This window comes from Diceros bicornis, chromosome 8 (genome assembly GCF_020826845.1).
Source record: "Diceros bicornis minor isolate mBicDic1 chromosome 8, mDicBic1.mat.cur, whole genome shotgun sequence".
Lineage (NCBI taxonomy): Eukaryota > Metazoa > Chordata > Mammalia > Perissodactyla > Rhinocerotidae > Diceros > Diceros bicornis.
The window spans coordinates 75,422,422-75,437,193 of NC_080747.1; positions in this window are offsets into that span (position 1 = coordinate 75,422,422).

Sequence of the window (14,772 nt, forward strand, 5' to 3'; positions counted from 1 at the left end):
CTACGTAACGTAAGGAATAGGGGAGACTCCAAATTCCTTATCTACATAGTTATTAAGGAGAGTAAAACGTATTTTGAAATAAGGCAATGTCAAAGGTTTTACTTTACTGTTATGCAGGCTAACAGAGTACAAAGAAAGCAAATTTCCTACTCACAACAAAGAAAATAAATAGGTAAATTTTACCAGATGGAAAATCTACAATCCAAATAAAACAATATCTAAATTCAAAATTTTGTTCCTAGAAGAGTTTCAACTGAATTTACAAATTGCAATTCTCCTAGATTTCAAGAGAGTGGTAATAAGACTCAGTAAATATTTTTAAAGCCAAACAATCTATTTTTACTAGACTTTCTTGATTATTAGATTCATCAATAACAATGTCGTCTTCCGTTCTCTTACACTGTCTGAGGGTCTGCCTTTCTCTTATAATACTTATTTCTCCAGAAATAGTTTCAACTCTTTTCCTTGAAATTTGTTTTAGAAAGAAGCAGCACTTAGTAAGTTTGCCAGGTTCAATATTACTTAACTCTAAAATGTTTACTTTAAATTATATTTTTATTCATGAAAAATTAGATGCTAAAAACATCTAAAGAATTGAACATTTAGTACTTTGCAATTATACTTTTACTAAGCAATATCCTGTAGGTAATGAAAGAAGTGGGTGTAAGCTGTAATAGTGAGAGATCAGGGCTACTGACAGTAATATGATCTTACCTAAATAAAAATATTTGTAGCCGTGAAAATAGTGAAGTCACCGAGAGAATAAATAGATTACTTTTAGGAGAAAAAAGTAAATCACTATGTAATACCATGAAGATGACTGAGCTAACTAGAGAAGCAGGAAACAAGCAAGAAAACTGAGGTTAGAAGAAGGGGACTAACAGGTAGGATCCGTGATGGAGAAGTTTTCTAAACGCATCAGTCACATTGACTGGTTCTATCTTTTTCTCCCTTCTTTCTCCTCCCAGAAGCGCTTGGAACGTAATAATTTGAATTTCCGCCTGATCCTCCTTACAGTTTGAAAACAATGTTACCTTGATTACAATGTGAAATTACTGTTTGCCTTGCTGAAAAGTCATCATGGGTTCTCGGAGGAGACAGAAAAAAACATTTCTAGTCTTTTGGGACTTTAAATAGGTTCTTCTTATTAGAGGGGCCATGGCAGAAAGCCTGGAAGCACTGGACTCCCTAAAATGCTGAAAGACTTGCAGCATTATGAAAGAATCTGGGAAGGTACAATTTACTTGGATTTCAGTTATTTTTTTAGAGTGCAGCCTTAAATCCATTTAAGCTGGCTAAATATACCAAGATAGGGATATCTTATGATGTTTGATGTTGCTATTAAATTAAAAAAACTAAATAGAACACACAAAACTTCAAAAAAATGGAAATTTTAGAGAGGATATTAATTCAATTTGAATAAACTCGCATTTGCATTGTAGAAGGAGCAGCCCATTGAAGTGAATATTGGTATCTTTTCCAAGTGGCCAGAAGAAAGGTTACCCTCTATGCAGTCCTGGTCCCTAATCATATCTTCAAGAGGCATCAAAAATGTTGTCACAAAATATCTGAATGCTATTCTCCAGACTACCTTTATTTTGGACTTCAATTTTATAAAATTGGATTATATAGTCCTTCACTAATTGCACAGTTTTATCCAGAACCCATGTGTAGCAATCACTGTGGTCACCTTATTCATATTCCCTCAACAACCACCATTTCCAGTTCTTATTAATGACTCGTCTCTACAAGCATCAGTTACTCTGTGCATGACGGCTTTCTCTAGCTGCAGGGACACACAACTAACACAATTGGTAGTGGAAGAAGGGTTCCAGAAAATAGAAACCTAAGATGGAATTCTAGAATTGTATCACTTGCCAGCCATGTACAACAAGGACACCTTTACTGGGGATGACTGGAGTGACAGTAACCCCTGATACACTACAGCTCCCCAGTTATTAAGACCCTCAACTGTGTTGGACTAGGACAGGGTCCTGGTGGAAGAAAATGCACTAAATTATGCAAATAGCTCTAGCACTTGAAAAAATATGGATGCAATAGTATTTAGAAGGATCAAGTAGGAGTTGACTTTTGTTCCTCTGCAGTAAGAAAATAATAGGCTCAGGTACTCGGGACAGAGTGTGAAAGCCAGAACACCGCCATGACAGCATTTAAAGAGAATCTTTTTTCCTGCAGTGTAAGGGCAGACTGTGCTGAAAATCAGACCCAAGATCTGATTGTAATAGTGGTAGAGTTAAAAAGAAACTAAATTCACAGCCCCAGAAAGTCTACTGTGTTAAAGTCCAGGCCCTAGTAGGAAAGGAATAGTATCCTGAGACCAGGAATGAGACAACAGGGTGCAAACAATTGCTAATCTTGAACATCCAGATTCTTCTCTGGAGACTCTGGACCAGAAATAAAGGTCCTCTAGCCCATGCAAGAGAACAGCTCATTCCCACTGCCTGAAAACTAATCAGAGGTGTTTTGTTCATATGATGATGCTTGTTCTCCTCAAGGTCTGCCACCTCTTCCACTCACTGCTTCTAGACCAATAGCTAGGGCCAATTATCAACATGGTTAAGTGAAGAAATAAGTTATTCCCCAAGGAGATCCAGAACCTGACTAACATGTACTTTCAGGAGAACACATGTGGCAATAGATATTGAAGGGGTTGGGACACAGGGGCAGAATATATGGCTGGATGTGACAAGTTTAATGATGTAGAGTTACTCTTGTGTGACTCAGTGTATAACAGTCTGGCAAAGATTCCTGGAGTTGTCCTAATACACTAGAAGAATGATTCATGAAAATTAGAAACATTGATTTAAATTAAGTGGAGACACTGTAACTACGTAGCATACTGAAGAGGAGGTCGAATAGTTCAGAAGGTAGGGCAGGCTAAAATGGATCTGTTATGTAAGATCAAAGAATGCACCAGCTGGTTATGATCTCCAGGAGGATCGAAGAGACACTCCCTTTCCTGAAGTGATAAGAAATGTTCTAGTGTGGGGTTCTAGCATCATTGATACATTCAGTGATGACTGTCTTTAAAAGCGAAGGTTAATGTTAAGAGGTGCTGCTGTCATACGGGGCTCTCTAGGGACAATTGTGGATGATGGGATTCTGAAATAGCAGAGGCCAGCTGGCAGCATTTAAACATCGTAAGCAAGGTCTATGTAATGACTGCATGGCAGTAATGATAGAGTGGCAAGCAGGTGACCTGGATCCCCAGGGATCTGAGGTAATACACCATGGTAGTCCATGGCTATAACACCATGGTATTCATAGGGACAAAATACATGGGCAGTCAACAAGGATGTTCTTTGAGTTATATAACTAAAAATAATCAAAAGCAGGTGAGCAGAAAGCTGATGGCAGTCACCACTGAAGGAAAATCACTGTCCCTAAGAGAGTTTACAGATCTGAGCATGATATGAGACCCAGAACCCAACAACAGAAGAGGAGGTAAAAGCCATGGCAAGTATATACAATTAGCAGAAGAGGGAACGGAGAACACTTCAGATCATTTAAGAGCCATTGGAGAAAGTCTCTTCAACAAATGGTGTTGGGAAAACTGGATAGCCACATGCAAAAAAATGAAAGTAGACCCTTACCTTACACCATACACAAAAATTAACTCCAAATGGATTAAAGACTTGAATGTAAGACCTGAAACTGTGAAAATTCTAGAAGAAAACATAGGCCGTACGCTCTTCGACATCGGCCTTAGCAACATCTTTTCAAACACCATGTCTGACCGGGCAAGAGAAACAATAGAAAAAATAAACAAATGGGACTACATCAAACTAAAAAGCTTCTGCACAGCAAAGGAAACCATCAACAAAACGAAAAGACAGCCTAACAATTGGGAGAGGATATTTGCAAACCATACATCTAATAACGGGTTAATCTCCAAAATATATAAAGAACTCATGCATCTCAACAACAAAAAAACTACCAACCCAATTAAAAAATGGGCAAAAGACCTGAACAGACATTTCTCCAAAGAAGATATACAGATGGCCAACAGACACATGAACAGATGTTCAAAATCACTATCAGGGAAATGCAAATCAAAACTACAATGAGATATCACCTCATGCCCGTCAGAATGGCTAGAATTAACAAGATAGGAAACAACATGTGTTGGAGAGGATGTGGAGAGAAGGGAACTCTCATACACTGCTGGTGGGAGTGCAAACTGGTGCAGCCACTATGGAAAACAGTATGGAGATTCCTCAAAAAAAATCAAACATAGAACTACCATATGATCCAGCTATTCCACTGCTGGGTATTTATCCAAAGAACTTGAAAACACCAATTTGCAAAGGTACATGCACCCCTGTGTTCATTGCAGCGTTATTCACAATAGCCAAGACTTGGAAGCAACCTAAGTGCCCATCAAGGGACGAATGGATACAGAAGATGTGGTATATATACACAATGGAATACTACTCAGCCATAAGAAACGATGAAATCCAGTCATTTGTGACAACACGGATGGACATTGAGGGTATAATGCAAAGTGAAATAAGTCAGAGGGAGAAGGTCAAATACCGTATGATTTCCTTCATCAAGTAGTAGATAACAACAACAATAAACAAACACATAGAGACAGAGATTGGATTGGTGGTTACCAGAGGGGAAGGGGGGAGGGAGCAGGGCAAAGGGGATTATTCGGTACATGTGCGTGGTGATGGGTTGTAATTAGTATTTGGGTGGTGAACATGATGTAATCTATGCAGAAATAGAAGTATAATGATGTACACCTGAAATTTTTACAATGTTATAAACCAATGTTACTGCAATAAACAAAAAATTAAAAAAAAATAAATAATCAGGAACATCAGTTTGTCTCCAGTAAAAATGCATTCAGCTATAATATTCACCTTTGTGGGTGCTGGGAGATTACTAGTGAGATTTAGAAAGTAACACAGTGAACAGGGGAACACTACATAGCTTCAGATATTTTAAAAATTCCCTAAATCTACTGTCTATCCTGTTTATGGCTTTTTACAATTGAAATAAAAATCTTGCCACAAATGAAATAGAAAACTCACTAATTTCCATTCACCAATGATGGTAGAAGCCCCCCATGTGTTATTAAGTCTGAGAGATGTGTCAACAAGCATGATAATAAGCAAGTAAAGTGTATCATAAAATAAAAAAAAAAGAGCCATTGGATATGCGTTGAGTGCTGAGACTGAAACCAGGAGACATACAACACCATCATGGCCTCATATAAGAGTGGGGACATAACAGAGGTGAGATGATAAATGGATTTCTGGCACAAAGACATCTCACCTTGGGTCTAATGGGTCCATGGAACCACACTGCAATCATTTCCCAGTTTCTTGAGTACGTATTTATGATGGACACACTTAATAGCTGACATAACTAGCCCATCGGTTCTCTGACATGTGCACTAATAAACATCGTGATAGGAACACGTAGAGGCTCATGAAACTGCTCACCCCTGCAAACCTCAACCAAGATTGTAAATAACAAGCAATAAAGCATCCTAGGTAGAATGGCAGAGGTTACTACCATTCTCAAAGACTCAAATAATACAAAGTTAGTTGTCTCATCATATTCCCATTTAATCAGCTAGCCTAAGGAAAAATCAGATGTACCATGGAAATTTGTGGTAGAGTTCTATAAATTTAACCCAATGGTAACCCCAAATGCAGCTGTTATGCTGGAGGTGGTTTCTTTCCTAGAATAATCAAGATAGCCCTGGTTCTTGATATGAATCTATTTAGTGAAATCTTCTTAATTTCAATCCATTATCAGGAAAAGAATCAAAAGCTGTTTCAATCTTCCTGAGAACAGCAGCACACATTCATCATCTTACCCCAGGGCTGTGTGGACTCTTGGTTTCTGTCTGAATACAGCCCAGAGATCCTGATTGTTTTAACATTCTGCAGAAAAATATGATGTTAATTATCTTTATAACACTTTTTTAATTGGATCTGGTAAACAAATGGTAACAAGTACTCTGGATGTAGTGGTTCTAGCCATAGCTTGTATTACTGGAAACTGCTGGCCTGGTTGAAACTTGGAATGCCCTTTCACAGGCATAGGTAATGTGCAAGTTTAGGAATGACACCCTGGAGTTTAGACTTTGAATCATCAATCATTTTATGGTGCTATGTTGGTGAATACATGGGTCTGTGGAAGTAGAAGTGGCCCCTCTTACCATCACTATCAGTGAAGCATTTGAGAAATTTATGTTTTCATTCTTTACTACTTTAAGCTTTTAAGGATTAGAAGTCCTATTTTCAGTAATGGGAGTAATACCAGAGGACATAATAAGGGTTCTAATAAGCCTAAATCTACAGTTCATGCCTGGTCGACTCAAGCTCTTTATGATGGTAGATTGATGGGCAAAGAAAGGATTTACTATGCTGGCATGATTAATTGACCGTGATTATAGTGAAGGGATAGGGTTGTTGCTAAGTAATGGAAACAGGGAAGAGTATGATGCAAACTCAAGAAATTCATTGGGGCTCTTCTTTGTACCTCCAGCCTGGAGACAGAAGCACAAGTGGGCAATTGTAGTAATCACTGCCGGAGAAGAGCACAGTATTAAAGGGGTTCAGACACCTCAACCAAGGGTTATTTCATTGAGTAATCAACCTACACTAGCACAGATGCTGACCAAAGATAAGTGGAGTTTAGAATGAATGATAGAGGACGGAGAGTATACATAGCAATTATAGCTCGGAAATAAGTGCACAGTGATGAGTGTAGCCTGTCCACTAACTATACTATTGTATATCTTTTTGATATAGAAATTTGGACTGACCATGACTTCGAAGAATCAGTGAGAGGACAAAGAAATTTAATGTGGAACACACATGTATTTGAGTGACCACTGCATGTCCTATTGGTGTCTGGCTCACATCTCCCCAGCGTTCACCCCTCACTGTTTCTTGGAAGATGATGGCTTCTCACAGCAAGCACGTGTTAGTCTCTGTTTGAGAGCTTTATTTGCTGCATGCAGTGCAGGCCAGAGTTCTGAGGAGTAGAAGCTTTCAAATGCAACCCTCTGCCAATAACAAACAGGTATTATGATTATATAGCCCAACTTTGGACATTTTGGACAACTTTGGGGCAACTCTGAGTTGTGTTCTACTTCACAGAACTAACCCACAGTTTACCATGGAGGTAACCTACTCATTAACACACCAGTTTTTGGCTTATTTTCCTTCCTTGTCCTACCCTCCAATTCCTATGTTGGTGTTTCTTGGGATCACCTTCCAAATAATGTCACCTCAAACTTTAGACTCAAGGTCTACTTCTTGGGGAACTCAATTTAAGAATCTATGCACACCCTATTTTATTTTTATTCTATGTATTTATTTTAATAATATAATTAACATCCCTAAACATACCATCTGGAAGCTACTTGCCTGGTAAAATCTTGAAATGATCTCTGAAAAGCACAGGTAATGAGCCAACTTGGGGATAACACCCTGCTTGAAAAATAGAAAAATTATAACTTGCAATAACTTTTTCTTCCAACTTCAACTTTCACTTTCCCACATCAGAGATAATCCAAATTTTGTGTTACTATTTATCTGTTTTTTAAAAAATTTTATCCAATATGTATATATATATATATGCCTATTTTTGTGTTTGAATTTATAAAAACAGTATCACATTATACGAAATCTACATGAAATTATTTTTTTCACTAAATATTAAAATTCAGTTCTCTTATTCTGTGTAGCGCTAATTAATTGATTTTCACTGTTTTATAATATTCTACTATGTGAATATATCATAATGGATTTATCTATTCTTCTATTATGCACTTTCAGTATTTAGATTATTTCCTGTTGTGAATACTGTTGTTTTGAATGTTTTTGTTCATGTTTCATAGCATACAAGTACAAAATTTTTATTGAATATATGCCTAGGAGTGGAATTTCGGTTAATAGGGAATTTGATTCTTCAAATTTATAAGTAAATATTATCTTGTTTTCCAAAGTAATTATATCAATTTATACTCACAAATATCAATTTAGAGGAGATACTATTAATCCACATTCTGGTCAGACTTCTTAAATTTGGCAAGAAAGTACATTGAAAACTGGTATCCTAACTATGCTGTTGATTTGCATTTCCTTGATTTCTAATGAGGGAGAGTATCTGTCCATATGTTTATGCTCCGTGAATGTTTCCTCTTCTCTGAAAGTGTAAAACTATATATATCATTTACATATTTTCCTATTGCATTATCATTTCTTTACAGATCTGTAGGAGTTATTTATGTATTATTGATACCAATCCTTTATTGATTATTACAAGTATCTTTTTCCAGTACATAGCTTTATTTTCATTTACTGTATTGTATATTTTCATGAACTGCTGGCATCAATTTTAATATAATTAAGTCAGAAGTTTTAGCTCTTATTTTAAAATTCCCAATGCTCCAATAACAGAAGGCTATTCACTAGGCATTTTACTAAATTTTTTCAAGTTTAAATTTAGATATTTTAATACTTCATCCATATTTGAATTTTATATATAATGTGAGGTAAGATTTCAATTTTATTTTTTTATCTCTATAAATATTTTTAATCTGTATTTTGAACAGTTCATCTTATACTCATCAATCTGCCATGTTATATTTGTCACATAGTTCAGTACACATGAGGATCTTTATCTGGACAATCCTTTCTATTGGTCTGGTCATTTTATATATTTCTATATCAGTACCATACTGCATTAATTACTATTATTTCACAGGACATCTTGATATTTGGCAGAGAAGATCTCTAACCTTTTTATTCTTTTTCAAAAGGATCTTGGCTATTTATGGCTATCCTCCTTCATATAAGATTTAGAATTAGCTTGCCAATTTCCACAAAAAAATCTTTTGGGCTATTTATTGAAGTTTAAATGCAAATCTAAGTAAATCGAGAATAAGAGCATAAAATATAATAGGATTTAAAATACTTAGAACTAAAAGAGTATGAAAACACAACACATCAAATCTTGTGGGATGCAACAAAGCAGTAACACATATGTTAGAAAAAGAGAAGCTAAATTTCAGAATAGCCAAAGCAATATTGAAGGAGAAGAACAAAGTTGGAGGACTGACACTACCCAACATCAAGACTGACTATAAAGCTACAGCAATCAAGACAGCATAGTATTGATGAAAGAATGGACAATTAGATCAATGAAACAGGTAGGGAGCCCAGAAACAGACTCACATAAATACAGTCAACTGATCTTTGACAAAATAGCAAAGACGATACATGGAGCAAAGATACTCATTTCAAAAAATGATGCTGGAACAACTGGACATCCACATGCAAAAAAATAAATAAATCTAGACACAGACCTTACACCCTTCACAAAATTTAACTCAAAGTGGATCACAGACTTAAATGTAAAAAACAAAACTATAAAACCCCTGGAAGATAACATAGAAAAAATCTAGGTGACTTTGGGTATGGTGATGCCTTACCAGATACAACACCAAAGACACATCCATAACAGAAATCATTGACAAGCTGGACTTCATTACAATTGAAAACTGCCCTGTGAAAGACAATATCAACAGAATTAGAAGACAAGCCACAGACTGAGAGAAAATAACTGCAAAAGACACATCTGAAAAATGACTGTTATTTAAAATATACAAAGAACTCTCAAAACTCCACAATAAGAGGGCAGGCCTGGTGGCTTAGTGGTTAAGTGCACACAGTCCGCTACTGGCTACCCCAGTTCAGATCCTGGGCGCGCACCAACGCACTGCTTCTCTGGCCATGCTGAGGCTGCTTCCCACATACAGCAACTAGAAGGATGTGCAACTATGACATACAACTACTACTGGGGCTTTGGGGAGAAAAAAAAAGGAGGAGGAGGATTGGCAATAGATGTTAACTATTAGCAAAAAGAGGAGGATTAGCATGGATGTTAGCTCAGGGCTGATCTTCCTCAGAAAAAAAAAAAAAAACTCAACAATAAAAAAACAATAACCCAATTAAAAAATGAGCCAAAGAGGGGGATGGCCCTGTGGCGTAGTGGTTAAGTTTGGGGCACTCTGTTTCGGCAGCCCGGGGTTCGCAGATTCAGATCCCAGCTGTGCACCTACATCATTAGACAACCATGCTGTGGCTGCAACCCACATACAAAATAGAGGAAGACTGGGACAGATGTTAGCTCAGGGCAAACCTTTCTCAAAAAAAAAAAGAAAAGAAAAGAAAAAAATGAGCCAAAGAAACCTCATCAAAGAAGATATGCAGATAGCAAATAAGCATATGAAAAATGCTCCACACCATATGTCATCAGGAAATGGAAATTAAAAAAACAAGATACACACCTGTTAGAATGGCCAAAATCTGGAACACTGACATCACCAAATGCTGGTGAGGATGTGAAACAACAGGAACTCTCATACATTGCTGCTGGGAATGCAAAATGGCACAGCCATTTTGGAAGACCGTTTGGCAGTTTCTTACAAAACTAAACATACTCTTACCATCCGATCCAGCAACCATGCTCCTTGGTATTTACCCAAAGAAATGGAAAACTTATATCCACACAAAACCTGCACGTGGATATTTATAGCAGCTTCATTCATAATTGCCAAAACTTGGAAGCAACCAAGATGCCATTCAGCAGGTGAATGGATACATAAACTGTGGTACACCCAGACAATAGACTATTATTCATCATTAAAAAGAAATGATCTGTCAAACCATGAAAAGACATGGAGAAACCTTAAATGCATATTTCTAAGTGAAAGAAGTCAATCTGAAAAGGCTACATTCTGTATGATTCCAATGACATGACCCTCTGGAAAAAGCAATACAACAGAGACAATAAAACGATCAGTGGTTGCCGCGGGTGGTGGGGGAGAGATAAATAGGCAGAGCACAGAGGATTTTTAGGGCAATGAAAACACTCTGTATGATAGTATAATGATGGACACATGTCATGACACATTTGTTCAAATTCATTAAGGGTACAACTCCAAGAATGAACCCTAAAGTAAACTATGGACTTTGATGTGTTAATGTAGGTTCATCTTTGATAAAAAATTTACCATTCTGATGAGTGATTTTGATAATGAGGAAAGCTATGCATGTATGGGAACAGAGGATATGTGGGCAATCTCTATACCTTCCTCTCAAACCTAAAACTGCTCTAGAAAAGTAAAGTCTTAAAAAAATAAGAAACACTGGTATAAACCAAAAAAAAGAGAGAGAGAGAGAAGCTGAAATATTAATAAATCAGGCCAGTATAAGATGTCAGTTGAAGAATAAGCAGTAGAAAGATAGGGCAATAAAATTTAAAGTGCAAATCAATAAAACAAGGATAAATAACATCAACAAAGTCAAAAGTTTGTTTTTTTGAAGTATTAACAAAACAGACAATCCATTTGAAAGATTGATCAGGAATAAAAAAGAAAATAAAAAAATTATGATAAAAAAAGTCATAAAAATCAGAGCTAAAAAACACAAGAGAAATTAATGAACTTTATCACAAGAAACCTAACACTTCTTTTGCTTAGCTTTTCTGAATGAGTTCATAGAACCTGTTCAAAAAGGAAATAAAAAGCCCATATATCAATAAATAGGAATGGATGATAAATTTTGACAAATGTTTTGTCAGCATCTGTGGAGATAATCACAAGCCTTTTTTCCTATATCTATCAATATAATGAACTTCATTATAGCTTTTCTAAAATGGAACAACCTTTGTATTCCTGAAATAAACCCAAGTTAGGGACGTATTATATTTTTTAATGGTTTAATTACTTTGCAGATATTTTATTTAAGATCTTGCATCAAGATTAATAAGATATGTTTGTTTGTAGTGAGTTTTTTTCAGTTTGCATTCTTGTTTTGGCAACAGAACAGTGGTATATTCACATCATACAAATGATTTAGAAGTTGTCCTTTTTCTATGCTTCAGAATACCTTAAGTAACACAGTAGTCATCTGAATTTATAGATTTGGGAGCGCTGCCCTAAGAAGCCATCTGGGCCTTGTCTACCATCTCTTTTTAATGATATGTAAACTTTTTCCAGAAGTCCAGTGAATATCTCTCCTTATGAATCCTATAGTCTCCACAAACCAAATACAATAATGAGTGTTTTATGCCCTATTAAAGCTTTATGGAAGCCTTCACAAAAGTACACGGACTCTTGCGGGAAAGTTAAAAAATATCAGCGTTCTCATACTAAGGCACAATAGGGGAGAGACATTGACTAGTCAACCAGCAATATCTTCCACAGGATAACCGTAAATTTTTTCTCTCTTTAAACTTAATTTCTTTTACTTCAGTCAACTTCTTTAGAAATTATACTTTCTTTAACTCACAACCTCCTTGATTTACTAATTCAAACTTTCTGTAATGTTTTTTACATCACAGAGGAGTAAGATTTTAGAAGAATACAGAAATATGACTAAGCTAAGAGGATAATCTAGTCTAAAAGTCCAGTTAGGGAGAGACAAGAAGATTAACTGGTGGCATATAATACACACTATGAGAGAGCTGCATTATCAGCAAAGGCTGTTAGCGTGGCAGGTATAAAAAATATGATGAAAATAGAAAGTAGAGTGAAAAGAAGGAATCGAGGTCAAGGACACGCAGATGATGCGAGAGACTGGGCACATTTGGAGGGCATGCTTTTTAGGTAGGAGTAAAATGTTTATCTTATGGTGTTTACTGTTTATTTTTCAAGAACTAGGACCAGAAGGTGCTATTTCAGATCTACTATACTTATCAGAAACTCATGGGGACGGATGTATGCTGAATTTCAAAATTTTTCAGATTTTTTAAAGGTGTATGCATTTGACATAGCCTAACACTTTCAGCTCAGTCCAGCAGCACCTCTCAGTGAAACATATTCATATTACTTCAGCAAAATGTAAGCATATCTGCATGTGTTGGGCTATATAAAGACTATAAATGGATTTACTTCAGTTCTGGTTTGGTTTTACCACCACGTGAGTTCAGGTCAGCTCAGTTCATATTTAGCTCCCAAAATTGTTAAGGAAAAAAAATTGATTTTTAGAACATTTGGATTTTGGTATAATGAATATAGGACTGTGGTTGTACTGCTGTTATAAATGCTACAGGTAATAATATACTTCTGATATAAGGTAATATAAAATTAAGTGCTTGCTATAGGTCAGGCACTTTGACTATAAGGAGTAGCAGCAAAATTTACCATGGTTAACCAATTGTGGTTCATCTGCGCTCATAAAACTATTTAAAATAAAGTTTCCAACCATATAAAGATACAGTGATAATGAAAATTCCTTTAGTAGAGAAAACATTAAGTGGATCACTTTTTCATTTTCTTTTATTAAAATTTAATAACAATAAAATTCTAACTTACATTTGAACTATATAAAAATTTGGGGTTCAGTCAATTAAAACTCAGAAATAAAAGCAAGAAGTGTGACAGGCAACATTTCTATCTTGCATTCTCCATCAATCGAGTGAAGAGCAAAAATGAGTCCTACCTTCTCTTTAGAAAGATATCACTTAGAATGGCTTGCCTAGAAATGAGCAAAGAATTGTCTCATGGAATCTAAAATCCAATATCTTATTAATCTTGTCTGATTTTAAATCTTATATGGAGACCATAAATAATTAAATCTAATTATTTTGAATGGATTAAAAATGTATGTGTCTTGTACTCCTTTGAAAGTTCCACACAGTTTAAATAGGGAGACATATTTGTTCAGGGAGTTGACATTGCCAGCATTTATTTCATCACTACAAATTTGCTTTCGAGTTTTTCAATACACTTAATAAATATGAGGTATTTAAAAATGACTTTTAAAAACCTGACTCTGATAACCAGTTTACAGCTATGAAACCTGAGCTTGATTTTTTTGTGCAAATGTAGGTTTAAGCTATACCAAGTCGGAAAATGTAACACAATAAATTGCCCAGTCCAGAGACTTGCTGAGCATTGTAATTTCTTCAAATTATCCTAAATGTTCCAAAACTTAAAAGGATTCACACAGGACATAATATATTTATAATAAAACGTGTAGAAAAGACAAGTGGAAAACAATAAAATGGGAATAAATATTTTAATTTCACCACTTAAGTAAAAAAATTCTGAAATAAGATTACAGGTATTAACCTAGTAATTCATTTCTCTGGCAGGGCTGGCGTGTTTTTCTTAAATTTAATACCACTGCTATGAAAAGGCTTTTTCTCATGGTCAAATAAGTGTATTAACTTTTTTGAATAGATAGATAAATAGATAGATAGATACATACATATAGATAGAGAGAGAGAGAGAATTACCATAGCTGCATTCTAAGCATTAACTGATCTATATGCCAGATCAGTCCTTCAAATTAGTATGTATTTATGCATTTATATAGGTACAGGTCCATAATTATATTAATGCTATAACCTACCATTAAAGTCATTCACAAAAGCCAGCACATTTATTCTTTTAATGCTTCTTGATTATTCAATACACGCATAATTCTAATAAGTAAACCAAGAAAAAGAATAAGTAAGAAAAAAAGAAATGGGTGAAATAATTGAATGGTTCATGCTATGATGTGATAATTATAAACAACCATGATTACTTTAGTTATTGAATTTTACTTAATCAAAGTGCTTAACCACAGTATCAACTGGTAAAACAGGATTTGAAATACAGCTTGGGACTTACACAGAAATTGGACTTTCTTCTACTTCTGCCTGCACTGAACTCACGCAACCCAGTCACAGGCAGAGATGTCATCTGCCTGTGCTACACGGAGTAGC